Source organism: Triticum aestivum, chromosome 7D (assembly GCF_018294505.1).
Source record: "Triticum aestivum cultivar Chinese Spring chromosome 7D, IWGSC CS RefSeq v2.1, whole genome shotgun sequence".
In the NCBI taxonomy this organism is placed as follows: Eukaryota; Viridiplantae; Streptophyta; class Magnoliopsida; order Poales; family Poaceae; genus Triticum; species Triticum aestivum.
In genome coordinates this window covers 590784940-590798459 of record NC_057814.1, presented here as the reverse complement: position 1 = coordinate 590798459, position 13520 = coordinate 590784940, and the positions used below count along the sequence as shown (strand labels likewise).

Here is a 13520-nt window from a genome sequence, read left to right as displayed (position 1 = left end):
CGGTCCCTGACGGAATAGCGCATAAACTAGGGTTTAAGCTTCTGTCACTCTCGCAACCCATCATCTAATAACTACTCCACAATGCATTCCCTTAGGCCCAAATATGGTGAAGTGTCATGTAGTCGACGTTCACATGACACCACTAAGGGAATCACAACATACATACTATCAAAATATCGAACACATATCAAGTTCACATGATTACTTGCAACATGATTTCTCCCGTGACCTCAAGAACAAAAGTAACTACTCACAAATGATAATCATGCTCAAGATCAGAGGGGTATTAAATAGCATAATGGATCTGAACATATAATCTTCCACCAAATAAACCATACAGTAATCAACTACAAGATGTAATCAACACTACTAGCCACCCACAAGCACCAATCTATAGTTCCGGTACAAAGATTGAACTCAAGAGATGAACTAGGGTTTGAGAGAAGATGGTGTTGTTGAAGATGTTGATGGAGATTGCCCTCCCCAAGATGGGAGAGTTGTTGGTGATGATGATGACGATGATTTCCCCCTCCGGGAGGGAAGTTCCCCGGGCGGAATCGCTCCACCGGAGGGCAAAAGTGCTCCTGACCAAGTTCCGCCTCGAGACGGCGGTGCTCCGTCCTGAAAATGCTCACTTTATTTTTTCTAGGTCAAAATGACTTATATACCAGAAGATGGGCACCGGAGGTGGGCCTGGGTGAGCACAACCCACCAGGGCGCGCCTGGGCTCCCTAGCGCGCCCAGGTGGGTTGTGCCCACCTGGTGGACCCCCTCTGATACTTATTGGCTCCAATATTCCTCAAATATTCCATAAAAAATCTCCATAGAGTTTTCAGCTTGTTTGGAGTTGCGCAGAATAGGTGGCCTGACGTAGCTTTTCCAGGTCCAGATTTCCAGCTGCCGGAATTCTCCCTCTTTGTGTGTACCTTGCATATTCTGAGAGAAAAGGCATTAGATTACTCCAAAAAGCATTATTATGCATAAAAACATCATAAATAACAGTAGGAAAACATGATGCAAAATGGGCGTATCAATGACGGCGGGGGAGACTCGCGCGCGCGGACAGCGACCCTTTATGTACGAGGCAGCGTGGGCGCGGCATGAGGAATATGAGGCCATGGTGGCCGCTGCATGGGAGGAGGCTCATGCAGCCAATCGGCAGGAAGGGCGGCTCGCGACAGCGTACAACAGTTTGAGGACGGCGACGAGGACGATGCAAGAGTGGAGTCGAAGAGTTTTTGGCTCTATCAAGAGGCAAATTGCGCACCTCAAAGCGCAGCTGGTAGATGCAAAGGAGCGGGCCGCCCGGACGGGGTATAGACAGGAGATCAAGGAGATTGAGGACCAGCTACATGAGCTCTATGAGAGAGAGGAGGTGTATTATAAGCAGCGCTCGCGAGTAGACTAGCTCAAGGAGGGTGACCAGAATACAAAGTACTTTCAAAATCATGCCTCGCACCGGAAAAGAAAGAATACAGTCAAGGCGCTGCGGAGAGAAGACGGGTCAAAGTGTACGGACGATGATGGGATGAGAATGATGGTCGCTCAGTTCTATGCTCATCTGTTTGCTTCTGAGGGTGCGAGGAATGGGGAGAGGGTTCTGCAACATATTGAGGGAGCAGTGACCGAAGAGATGAATGCAAAACTGGGGGCTCCTTTCACAGATGAGGAAATCGAGTTGGCCCTCTTCCTGATGGGGCCTACTAAGGCGCCGGGCCCGGACGGCCTCCCGGCCATGTTCTACCAAGGCCACTGGGCGCTGGTTAAGGAGGATGTGTGTGGTGCGGTTCGTGAGTTCCTCGCGGGGACTACAGCTCCTAATGGTTTCAACGACATGATTTTTGTGATGATTCTGAAGGTGAGTTCACCAGAGTTACTATCGCAGTTCCGCCCTATATGTGCGGTTAAGTTGGACATGATGAAGGCTTATGACCGAGTTGAGTGGGACTTTCTAGAGCAAATGTTGCTGAGATTTGGTTTCTCTCGTCACTGGACAGAGATGGTTATGCGGTGCGTGAAATCAGCGACGTTCTCTGTGAAGCTGAATGGGGGCCTATCCCAGAGGTTTCACCCCACCAGAGGGCTCCGGCAGGGAGACCCCCTCTCCCCATACTTTTTTTTTGTTCTGCGTAGAGGGCTTCTTTGCGTTGTTGAAGAATGCTCAGAGGGAGAGGAACATCAAGGGGGTGTCCTTTGGGAGCGGCGGACCAACTATCACACATCTTCTTTTTGCTGATCATAGTGTGGTCTTGGTGGAGGGCTCACGGGACTTTGAGGCACTACGCTCCATTTGGCAGGATTATGAGGCTACCTCGGGCCAAAAAGTTAACCTTCAAAAATCAGCGATTTTCTTTGGCAAAGGTACTCCGGATGATGATAAAAATGAGCTCAAACAGGTGCTTGAAATAACGGAGGAGGCCCTGAGTGAGCAGTATTTGGGACTCCCTACGGTGGTTGGGAGGTCTAAGGATGGGACGTTCAAGTACGTCAAGGAGAGTGTGAAAAGAAAAGTGTCTGGATGGAAGGGTCAAGGCTTATCTAAGACTGCGAGGGAGGTGCTGGTCAAATCCGGTCTTCAATCAACACCAACTTTTACCATGGGCTGCTTTCAACTCACTAAGAAAATGTGCGGGAACCTGTCATCTATTTCTTCGAACTTCTGGTGGGGTGAAGCAGATGGTCATAAGAAGGTGCACTGGATCGGCTGGGATAAGATGTGCACGAGAAAGCATGAAGGGGGTCTAGGCTTCCGGGATCCGGAATCTTTCAACCAAGCTATGCTTGCCAAACAGTCTTGGCGCTTTCTACAGGTGCCAGACACGCTGTGTGGAAGGGTTTTGAAGGCACGGTACTTCTTCGACGGATCAATTTTAAATGCTAGGTGCCGTGGTGGGGGGTCTTACACCTTTAGGAGCATCTTGCACGACCGTGATCTGCTCCTTGATGGCCTAATTTGGCGAATTGGTGACGGCTCTCAAGTCAAGATCCATCATGATAACTGGTTACCAATGAGGGGTAGCCTGAGGCCACTGGGCCAACGATCAATTGAGGGCTTTACTCGCACGTCGGTGACCTGTTGGGTGCCGACGGCCTCTCTTGGGACAGGAGCAAGGTGTTGGCGATGTTCGCCCCGGACGAAGCACAGGAAATCTTACAAATTCCTGTTGGTGGGCCGGGGTTCAAGATTACCAAGCATGGAATTATACTAAAAATGGTATTTTCTCTGTCCGCTCGGCGTACCATCTCCGCATGAGCCAAAAGCGGGTGAGATCCGGACGGCCAGAGTCCTCCTCAGTGGCTGATCATAGGTCTTGGCTGAGCCTTTGGGACACAGTTGCGCCGGGCAAGGTTAAAACTCACATGTGGCGGCTGATACGGAACGGCCTGGTTGTGGGAGCGGAATTGCTGAGGAGGAAGATCAAGCCAGGTTTTTTTTGTATTGCATGTGGCCGGGAGGAAACGAACTACCATAGATTCTGGGGCTGCTATCACTCGATGAAGTTTTGGAAGATAATGCATCCGGAGTTGGGGGTACCGGTGGCGATCCCACCGGAGTCAATTTGCTCCCAGAGTGCGTTGTCGAGATGGCTCCTATCGTGGTTCACGGAGGCTAATGATGAGCGGGTTGTTATGGTGCAAGGTGCGTACGCGCTCTAGCTTGTGAGGAACAATGCACGCGATGGACAGCGGATTGAGGAGGCGGAGGCAATCGCGAGAAGGGTCTTCAACCTGATGGGTGAGTGGCAGTCCATTCACGGGCGTAAGAGCAAGCAGGCAAGGTCTGCAGTGAAGGAAAAGTGGCGGGCCCCAGACGAGGGGTGGGTGAAAGTCAATGTTGATGGTGCAACAACGAAGGGGGGCGAGAGTGGGGGGGCGGGAATGATATTTAGAAACCATGAAGGAGCATACATGGGTGGTGCATGCCACGTCCTCCCACTGGGGAGAGACCCAGCGAGGGTTGAGCTCCTGGCATCTGGAAGAGCTGCCTAGTTGGCGGATGAACTAAACATTGCAAACCTACATATTGAGATGGACTGCAGGGAGATTGTTTGCAAGCTCCAGTGCAGGGAGAAGGACTTTTCACCACTGGGGTCACTTGTGGAGGAAGTCAGGCAAATGTTGGCCTTGAGGGAAGGATGGAAAGTTTCATGGGTTAGACGTCAGGCGAATAGAGCTGCTCACTTGTTAGCTAAGGAAGCAGCGACAAATAAGCTTTGCAAGGTGTGGCTGCATGTGCCCCCAAATGTTATTTTGCATGTTGTCTCAGACGAGATCCCCACGTGGGAAGGTTAAATAAAGTGGGACTGTCTATTTGACAATCGGATGAAAACCAATTGGTCTTCAGTCATATTTTTTGACCAACCACAACTTGACAAGTGTCCAATGTCCTTATGTATGTTCCGGTCCCCGTCTATCGTTGTATCTATCCCAGATGCGCTCTACCCTTTTAATGGGTCTGCGAGAATTACAAACGGGGGATCCTAGAGAGGGAACAACACAAATACTAAACGGGTCCACCCCTGTTTGAAACCCGATAGACAGAACAACAGATAACAAACAAGAGGGAGAGACTGAACCAAATAATGCATAAATTGGTGTCGGCCTTTCAAACATTCTGGACTTCATTTTGATCATTTACAGAAGGTTAAATTTTACAAAACAAAAACATTACTTAAAGCTTGAACAAATAAAGATACATAAGAAAAAAAAATGATAACATGATACTCTCTGCTAATCTGCAGATTTCTTCCTTGAATAGTACTGCTCACTGTTGGAAAATTTCAAAGTTGGAGTAGATGATATATTTTGGAAATCAACTTCAGCATTCAATCTTGGGGAAAAACCGTCACTAACTTTGAAAGAGGACCCAACTAAGCAATCCAACACTTTGATAACAAGGCTTGTCAGCATCCTTGAAAAATCTTGGGTTTGTCAGCATTGTTTGTGAGACTGAACAACTCCAACGAGTTTCATGGTCTGAAGACAACAAAAAGAAGAAACATGGAACTAGATGAGAATAGTGCACTGCAAGATGGTGAAAAGCACACTATCAAAATCTCAGACTTCATAGAAAATGAAAAAACCAATTAATGTGATAAAATAATAGTAGAAGTTAAAAAAAGCACACTGTAAGAAATTCATCAATAGCACCGTAAAAAATCAAACTAAAAAAATACTCTAACCATAGCCAGAACACACTATAAAATCAGATCATAGGCGCTGTAAACAAAATACTAGGAGCTACCAGAACTTACAATAAATGACACCATTGTTTACTTTGATCATAGAACTGTAAATCTTGCTGAAGCACATTGTAAAATCAGATCAGAAGCACTGTAAAAAGATTGCTATGAGCTACCAAAACTTACAGTAAATGAAAACACATTTACTTTGATCATACAAAATAGTAAATCTTACTGAAGCACACTGTAAAAAATGAAACAATGTAAAATCAAAACTTACAGGGGCAATGTAAGTTCAGATCAGAGGCACTGTAAAAAAATACTAGGAGCTACCAACACGAAATGAAACAAAACATGAGTGAGAACTGAAGAGAACAATAACTAATTACTTACATGATTCACATAGAAATCAAACAATGCCTAGTCTAAAATGCCATCATCCGTAGACAAAACTTGGAAAAAGCAAAATGAAACTTAGTTAAAACTAGGGTGCAGGAAAATCAAAACAAGCAGGACAGTCTATTGAAAAGAAAAATTTAAACCTGTGACACTTTGAAACAATCATCATCAGCATAGTCGTCGGGGATAAAAGGTTTCTCTGAAGAATCTACACTGTCATCAGGAGAAAGGTCATGGGTTCCCTGCTCACAACCCTTCATCAATCTGCCCATTTGCTTCACTAACGATGGTCAAATGATTATGATAGTAAACTAATAACAACAGCTGAATGAACACCCTCCAGAGACTAACAGACACAGTAAACTAAATCATTTCTATCATTCACAAAAAGAATATATTACAGAGAGAACCACTTACATAATAACTAACTAAAAATCATAGAAATCAATCAGGACTGCAACTAAGACACACAAAAAGACCACCTAAAATATGCCACGGCTACACAGGAAGCACCACGTGTAAATGTAATCACTAGGATAACATTGTAATTTACTGAAATTACACTGTGATTAACAGTATAAGTGCACTGATAATACAGTGTAATTACACAGTAAATACAATCAATTTACAATCAAATTTACACTGGGATTTTCAGTGCAGAGTAATGTAAGTCACAGGACATTGCTAGTAAATTAGACAATTACATTGTGAAAACACTGAAATTTACACTGGAAATTCCAGTACAAAAGTATGCTAAGCTACATGGTTGTAAAGCACTATGCAATTACGCTGGACTATAACATAATTAAACTGAAATTGCACAGAAAATTATACTGGAAATTTCAGTGCAAATCACTGTAAGTAACACTAAAAAATACTGGAAACTCCAAGTTACACTGAAAATATCACTATAAGTTGCACCAAAATACTGGAAAACTCAGAGTAAATCACTGTAAGTTACACATTACTTCAAAATTACAACGAAAATACATTGAAACTAGTGTAATGTACACTGTAAGTTACAGGGTTGTACACCACTACACAATTACACTGGACTACAATGTAATTAAATTGAAAATTCCACTGAAACTTACACTGGAAATTTCAGTGCAAATCACTGTAAGTTGCACCAAAAATACTGGAAATTTTAGTGCTAATCACTGAAAGTTACACTGAAAAATATGACTGCAAGTTACACTGCGACCAACTAACAATGAACAACTCAATGCAGCAACTACGAGTGTAGACAAAATCATGAACAGATAGGTGGAGAAGGAGATTTGGTAAACTAATAAGGCTAAGTAATTGTGATCAGAGGGAGGAGATTAGTCAAATCACACAAAAAAATGGACACATAATCGAGAAACCCCAACTACAGACCATGAGACTCAACAACCAGGGGATTAAGCATCTGCATCCTACATCCACATGAAATAGGCTAGCTGAATTGAAACAACCAGTGGAATCATACACCTATCAGACGCCCATAGGGATGAAACAACACCCAGTACAGGGGGCATCAAAATCAAATGACAGGATAAGCAGATATTAAAAAGATAGAGAGATCCACCGCTACATCTACATCAAACGCTACATCCGCAACAAAAAAGCCCAGAAATGACCAATAGACAAGAATACTAATCCGCCGGATCTAGAAATCAGAAGAAAAAAATGCAGGGGATGATATAGGGGATAGGGGATAATTACAACCAAGAACGTGAAGGAGGGGCGAGGGGAGCTCCAAATCGCCATGGCTGAAAAAACGAATGAAGCACAATTATTTTCATATGGCTGAAAATTAGCAATTCCGAATATCAATTGCAAACTAGCGATGCATCACAAAACGGTCACGATTTCTCTGCTATAAAACATACAATATCAAGCTACACACTGTACTTAATTCCACTATAAATACACTCATAATTACAATGTAATTACACTGAATTTACACTGTAAATCAGTTACCAATTACACTGTAAATCCACTGACAAATACACTGTAAATCCAAACGCAATTCCATTATAAAAATCCAAGTCAATTACACTGTAATTCCACTAGCAAATACAGTGCAAATCCATGGCAATTACACTGTAAATCAGCTATCAAATTACAGTGTAAATCCACTGACAAAAACACTGTAATTCCACTAACAAATACAGTGCAACTCCACTGACAAAAATACACTGTAATTATACATGACACATACACTGTTATTCCACTAGCAAATATAGTGCAAATCCACTGACAAAATACACTGTAATTACACTGTAAAATAACCGGGGATTACACTACAAATTGCTTTGGATTTACCTACAATCTACTACCTATCCACTAGAAAATTACACTGGAAATCCACTATGAATTATAGCGAAAAATCAATAAAAATCCAGTATGAGTTACACTGTAAATCACTCTAAAAAACTATGGGTATTGCACTGCAAATCACTGTAAATCCATATAAGAATTGCAGAGTAAACTACATACCCACTAAGCGATACCAGTGAAGAAAAACGGTCTAGGGATTAAGGCTAGGGAACAGAATATATCCGTTCGAATTGACTGAATACATCAGACTACTACAACTAAGCAAGCCAGCTTGACAGGAACAACTCGAATTCAAACAACCAACCAATTACAGATCAGCAGATCAAACTGGCGCGCATCCCAGCTACCGCAGCTACTGCGCTTAGCAGATCAATCAAACGCATCCCAGAAACGGCGCAAACCTAAACAAATCTACACGGAAAATAGCTGCGGGGGATGGATACAATCAACAGATCTGACAGACAAAACCAACTCACTACCTAACAGATCACAGGAACAACAAAAGGGAGGGGGGATACCGAATCCGACGAACAAAATCAACAGCGGCGGAAATGGGGACGGGTCGGTGCGGGGCCGAGAGATGCCGCAGATCTCGCCGGCAGGAACAGAACGGAGGCAGAGGAAGCGGGGCAGCACGAGGTAGAGCACGGACGAGTCACCACCAAAACACTGGATCGAGCGTCGAGGCGGAGCTCCAAATCGCCATGGCTATCTCTCTCGCTCGACTCTGTTCGCGGTTACGTGTTTGAAATGACAGAGGGGCTGGGAGGAGGGTAAGCGACACAGACGCGCGGGGTGGCGATGGGAAAAATAACGGGTCAACTACACGGGCCCGAGAAAAAGAAACGAGACAAATAACGGGTCAAACACACGAATCTCCGCGCACAGATCGCACGGCACAGAAAACGGATGAAAGCGAATTGTTTTCATCCGCATGTAAATTAGCAAAACCGTAAATAAAAGTGTTGAATGAAATTTTTTTTTAAAAAGTCCGAAGCAAGCAGATGGCTCAATTTCCCATGCATGTCTCAATTGAGATCTGACCAGGTGACAGACACCTGGCCGGCACCGGCGTGAACACCGAGGGCCTTCCACACGGCGGCTGCTGTCACCGCAGCCCTTCTCGATGTCGCACTGGTCGACTACCATGGCCTCCACGACGAGCCCCGTCGAGCTCCTGACGCGGATCATCTTGCCGCACCGCCCCGCTTACCACCGCGAGGTAACAGATGCCAGGAAGAGGCCGTTGTTGTAGTACTTGTCGTCGCAGCTCCCCGGCCCTCTCTCCTTTCTGGAAGCCGCTCAGCGACATCACCGCCGGGGTATCACGGAAATGCCGGGCGGCACCTGCAGGAAAACAAGGATGGTGCTGAAAATCACCACAAGCTTGGTAGTGCTCGCCATTGTGATTGAGCTACTGCTTGCGTTTATAAGCTAGCTTGCTCCTACTTGCAGTTTGCTCAAGGCAGTTGGTTTTGCGGGGTTTATATAGGATGGCGCTGCAGCCTGCGGGCAAGGCGAGCGACGTACTTACACACGTGCATGTCGCCCTCGTGCGACTCGTCAACGAACAACTAGTGAAGACTGCAGAAGTAGGATGCTCGATCTCCTGCTTTAACGGACACTTACATCGTTGAGATCACGGCAACAGGTGTGCCAGATTTGACCAGACATCCATGAAGAATAACAAGCACAAACATCCCTAGGCTCCTCGGTAAACGGCCACGCTGATGGACAATACAAACAACCAACCAGACATCCATGAAGAATAACAAGCACAAACATGCCTAGGCTCCTCGGTAAATGCCACAACAAGCGTCGCCAAGAGGGGATTGGGAGCTTAGTTGATAGTACTTGTTAGGTAGTACTTCACAAAACATGGGCGATAGCTGCTGATACCAATTGACAGAACCACAAGGGATTCAACTCAAGAACAGTTATGCATGCACTGAAAGAGGGTTGTATTTCAGTGTCCAACTCACAGCTCCGATACAGAGTTTCTGGGAGTAATGTAGCTAGGGTTCTACGCTAGACTACACCAACTTGGTGAACAAACGATAACGAGAACCACACACTACGCTACCTTATAAAGAGCATCTCTAACCGATACCCCGTGGCCGAGTATCTTTCCAGGAGGATAACCTTTCTCCTCTAATGATGGCCAGACCTTAAATGACATCATCACCAAAGAAATGATGGCCACCTTCATCATCACCACCTCTAAGTCCACCACCATCCACAAGGCCACCACCACCATTCCGAAGAGAGACCTCCATTTGGGCATGATCTCTCCACGAGTGAGCTCCCAATTTATTTATTTTTTTGCCGTGGCATCTTGAACTTCCTCTCTTCGGCCGCCAACTTTGACCTCTAATTCTCGTCCTCCAACAACCTGAGCTCATTCCATCTAGCCGCTTTCTCTTCTTTGTGTTTGGCTTCCAAGGTTTTCTTGGTCTTACTCATGGTCACAAACTCTTTCTGTAGGTGCCGCCGAAGGCTTCTCTCCTCTTCATCTCTTTTGAAATCTTGTTATCATCCAGTCTCTTGTTGAGATTTTCATTCTCCTTGTCATCTTCGTCAATGAGTATGCTTAATCTTGATCTCGGAGTTTCTCCTAATTCACTTCTCATTTTGGCAAAGTTTTTTTTAGCAATGGTGCAATTTGAAGGGCTTGTGGCCGTACTTCTTGTTGCGTTGCTTCAAAAGGTATTGGGTGATAGGCCCATAGTCTGATATTTGCACACCACTCGGTGGTGCATGGTTGACTTGATCAATATAACCAGACCATCGATTGCACTGATCTTGGATAGTACCCCAACAGTGCCCAAGAGAGCCTTGGGTGCGGCTTGATGTGACTTCCATGGTGTTGTTGACTTGTTGTAGCACTCTGCAATCCTACCAAAAAACTTGTCCTTCGATTGATTTGTTCCAAGAAGCTCATCACCCTACAGCTGCAACGAATCACCAAATAATGCACCGGCCAAAATGAAAAGGCAAATTTCTTTCACATTGATGGCATTTTATTGACCACTTGGCGGCCATGGACCTAGGTGACGGCAACTGCGGTGGGACACGCCAGAAGAGTGGGCGTAGGGGTGGCCGCGGACGGGGTACAAGGCACCGAAATCACCTTCTTATTCTCTTCGCCACCTCCTCGGCAAACTCTGTTGCAGCCGTCGTCGGCTTCCTTGCCCGCTTGCTGCCGACTGGAGCAGCGGGAGTGTGGCCTACTGTTGACGGAGACGTAGCTTCCTTGACACCGACGTTGCTGTCGGCAGAGGTTGCCGGTGTTGTGGCCCAAAGGAGGCTTTTGGTGCCAAACCTCTTCCTTGTTGCAGGCAGCGGCGCGAGGTCACTTCCAGTTGCGCCACGCAAGCTGCGGTGGCCGGCGGGGTGGCGGATGGGTCTTGCTTCTCCATTCTGTCCAGAATCTAGAGTATCGGTGGTGGCGGTGGCGAGTATAGGCGGCGGGAGGTGGTGGATGCTTGGGCGAGAGAAGTGAAGGCCAGAACTTTTACTCTGTGATGCACCGGGCAAGTATATATGAGAGAGTTGGCCTCACTTTTGGGACCGAGGAGGATAGTTTATCCTCCTGTGACCGTTTGAGAGTTCGGTTAGGTGCGGTTAGAGAAGGAAAATAGCAAGTTGTAGTTTTTTAGGGGATCGGTTAGAGATGCTCTATAAAGGGGGAAGAGAAATTACAAGGCGGTAAAGAAAGGGTCAGCTAAGTAAGTGAAGTGTAACTGAGCTTCAGTAAATTGTAGCTTTAACGGTCGAGTAACAGTGGAGCCAATCGTTACCATGAGCCGTTGATCTGCAATTATGCGAGATGATCCCAGCCGTCCATCCAATCATTGGCTTTCTCTTTTGAATCTTCGGTGTGCGAGGTGTTGATGTTGATTTCTTCAGAGATGTTCAGTTTCGACAGGTTTAGAGCATCAGGGGTCCTGACATCTGTTTTCATCGTCTTCTCCCCATTCCTAGCATGCCGCCTCTACTCATGGACACACTTGAGGTCGTGCCCCAGCGTTCTCCGCATTTGAAGCAGAGGCCGCGGGCCCGACGGTAATCGTGCAGCACCTTCACCTTGGATGTGTCCGCGCGCGCCGCCTCCGTACCCCGACGATCAGTGGCCCCTGACGGAGGAGCGAGGCGCGGTGGAGGTGGAGGAAGTGGGAGTGCCATGCTTGGCCTTGGAGCCGACTCGGGTGGCCGCGGTAATGCGTCGAACGCACCATCAGCCACTTCTTCTTGCAGTAAGGCGAGGGCGCAAGCCGTGTCCAGGTCCGGTGGTCGCTGGACCAGGACCACCGCCCGGATGTCCTTCCTCAGCCCCTCCACAAATCGAGTGAGGAAATAAAACGGATGCATAGTGTCAGAATAGGAACTCAAGTGATTTATAATCAATTCAAACTTCTCAATGTAATCAGCAACCGATGTAGTTTGCCGGACAGTGTAAAACTGTCGGATCAGCATCTGATGTCGATCATGGCCGAATTGCGTACACAGATGTGTAGTGAAAGAATTCCAGTCAAATTCAGAGAGGCGTTTTTGGATCGATTGAAGCCAAATGGACGCCGGACCAGAAAAATTCAAAGCAGCCATAGGTACCCAGAATGACTGTGCAATCCCAAACATGGTGAAATACTGCTCACAGAGCGTTTTCCACAAGTTGGGGTTCTCTCCCGAGAACTGCGGAAAGGAAATGGACGGATGCGCTTGCCCGAGCCCGGTGAGGAGCTGGATGACGTGCGCGAATGGAGAGAGCATGCTGGGAGAGAGGGGAGGGTCACACTGACCGTTTGCCGGGAGCGGTGGGGGCGTCTGGAACGGCGTCCCTGACGGCCCCTGTGAGATGTTGAAGCCGCCGTGGTCGTCGGACCTGTGGGGAACGCGAGCCGCGCCTGCCCCGGCGCCTGGATCGATGTCGAGCGTCGCTGGCAGCGGGGGAGCCTGGAGCGCGTCCACCCGAGCGTCCTCACTTGGTGGTGTAGAAGTCGACGCCGCGAGTTGCAGCGCCGTCGCGGCCTCGCCTAGATCGGCGACGCGACGCTCCAGATCCGGCTTCCAGGTGAGGAGGTCGTCGATTTTGGCCGCGGTCACCTGTTGGGCCTTGGTGTTGGCGGCGATGAGCGACTCCCGGCGGGCGAGGAAGGCTTGGATCGATGGATCCATGGCCTCCAGAAGCGAACGAGCGTGGCAAAGACTTCTGGTCTCCACGAATTGCGCCAGATCGGGGTGGTAGGAAGGTGGTGGTCTGGCCTCTGATACCAGATGTAAGAGTAGTGATAGGAACAGCGATATATTGCTCTGTATTACTGTGGCGATTACAAGTAGGAGTACACGAATTAGGGAGGAACAGGAAGGAAGATGAACTAGGGTTCGTGCCGCCGCCGGTTCGGTGATCCACTCGATGTCTTTGTCTTCGGTCGGGGTGGTATAAGTAACCTGGTGGCTGTTGGGCTCACTTCGTCCACTGTGGGCCGGTGACGAGTGAGTTGGGCTTCTTCTCCCTGGTGGGCCGCTGGGCAGCGACTGGGTCGCTGCCGGTTGGGTCCTCCCTGTCAGGTGCCTGGCTGATGCGTGTAGAGCTGGGGACGCTGACATGAGGAT

The 13520-nt window shown here is 47.3% G+C and overlaps 1 long non-coding RNA gene across 1 annotated transcript; it reads right to left on the bottom strand.

Moving 5' to 3' along the window:
* Nucleotides 1-4572: 4572 nt before the first annotated feature.
* LOC123166930 (uncharacterized) lies at nucleotides 4573-8700 on the bottom strand. Its single transcript, XR_006483729.1, has 2 exons — nucleotides 8426-8700; nucleotides 4573-7336 (listed from the first exon to the last, which is right to left on the bottom strand). It is a non-coding gene; the product is annotated as an uncharacterized lncRNA (long non-coding RNA).
* Between the last annotated feature and the right edge of the window lie 4820 nt (nucleotides 8701-13520).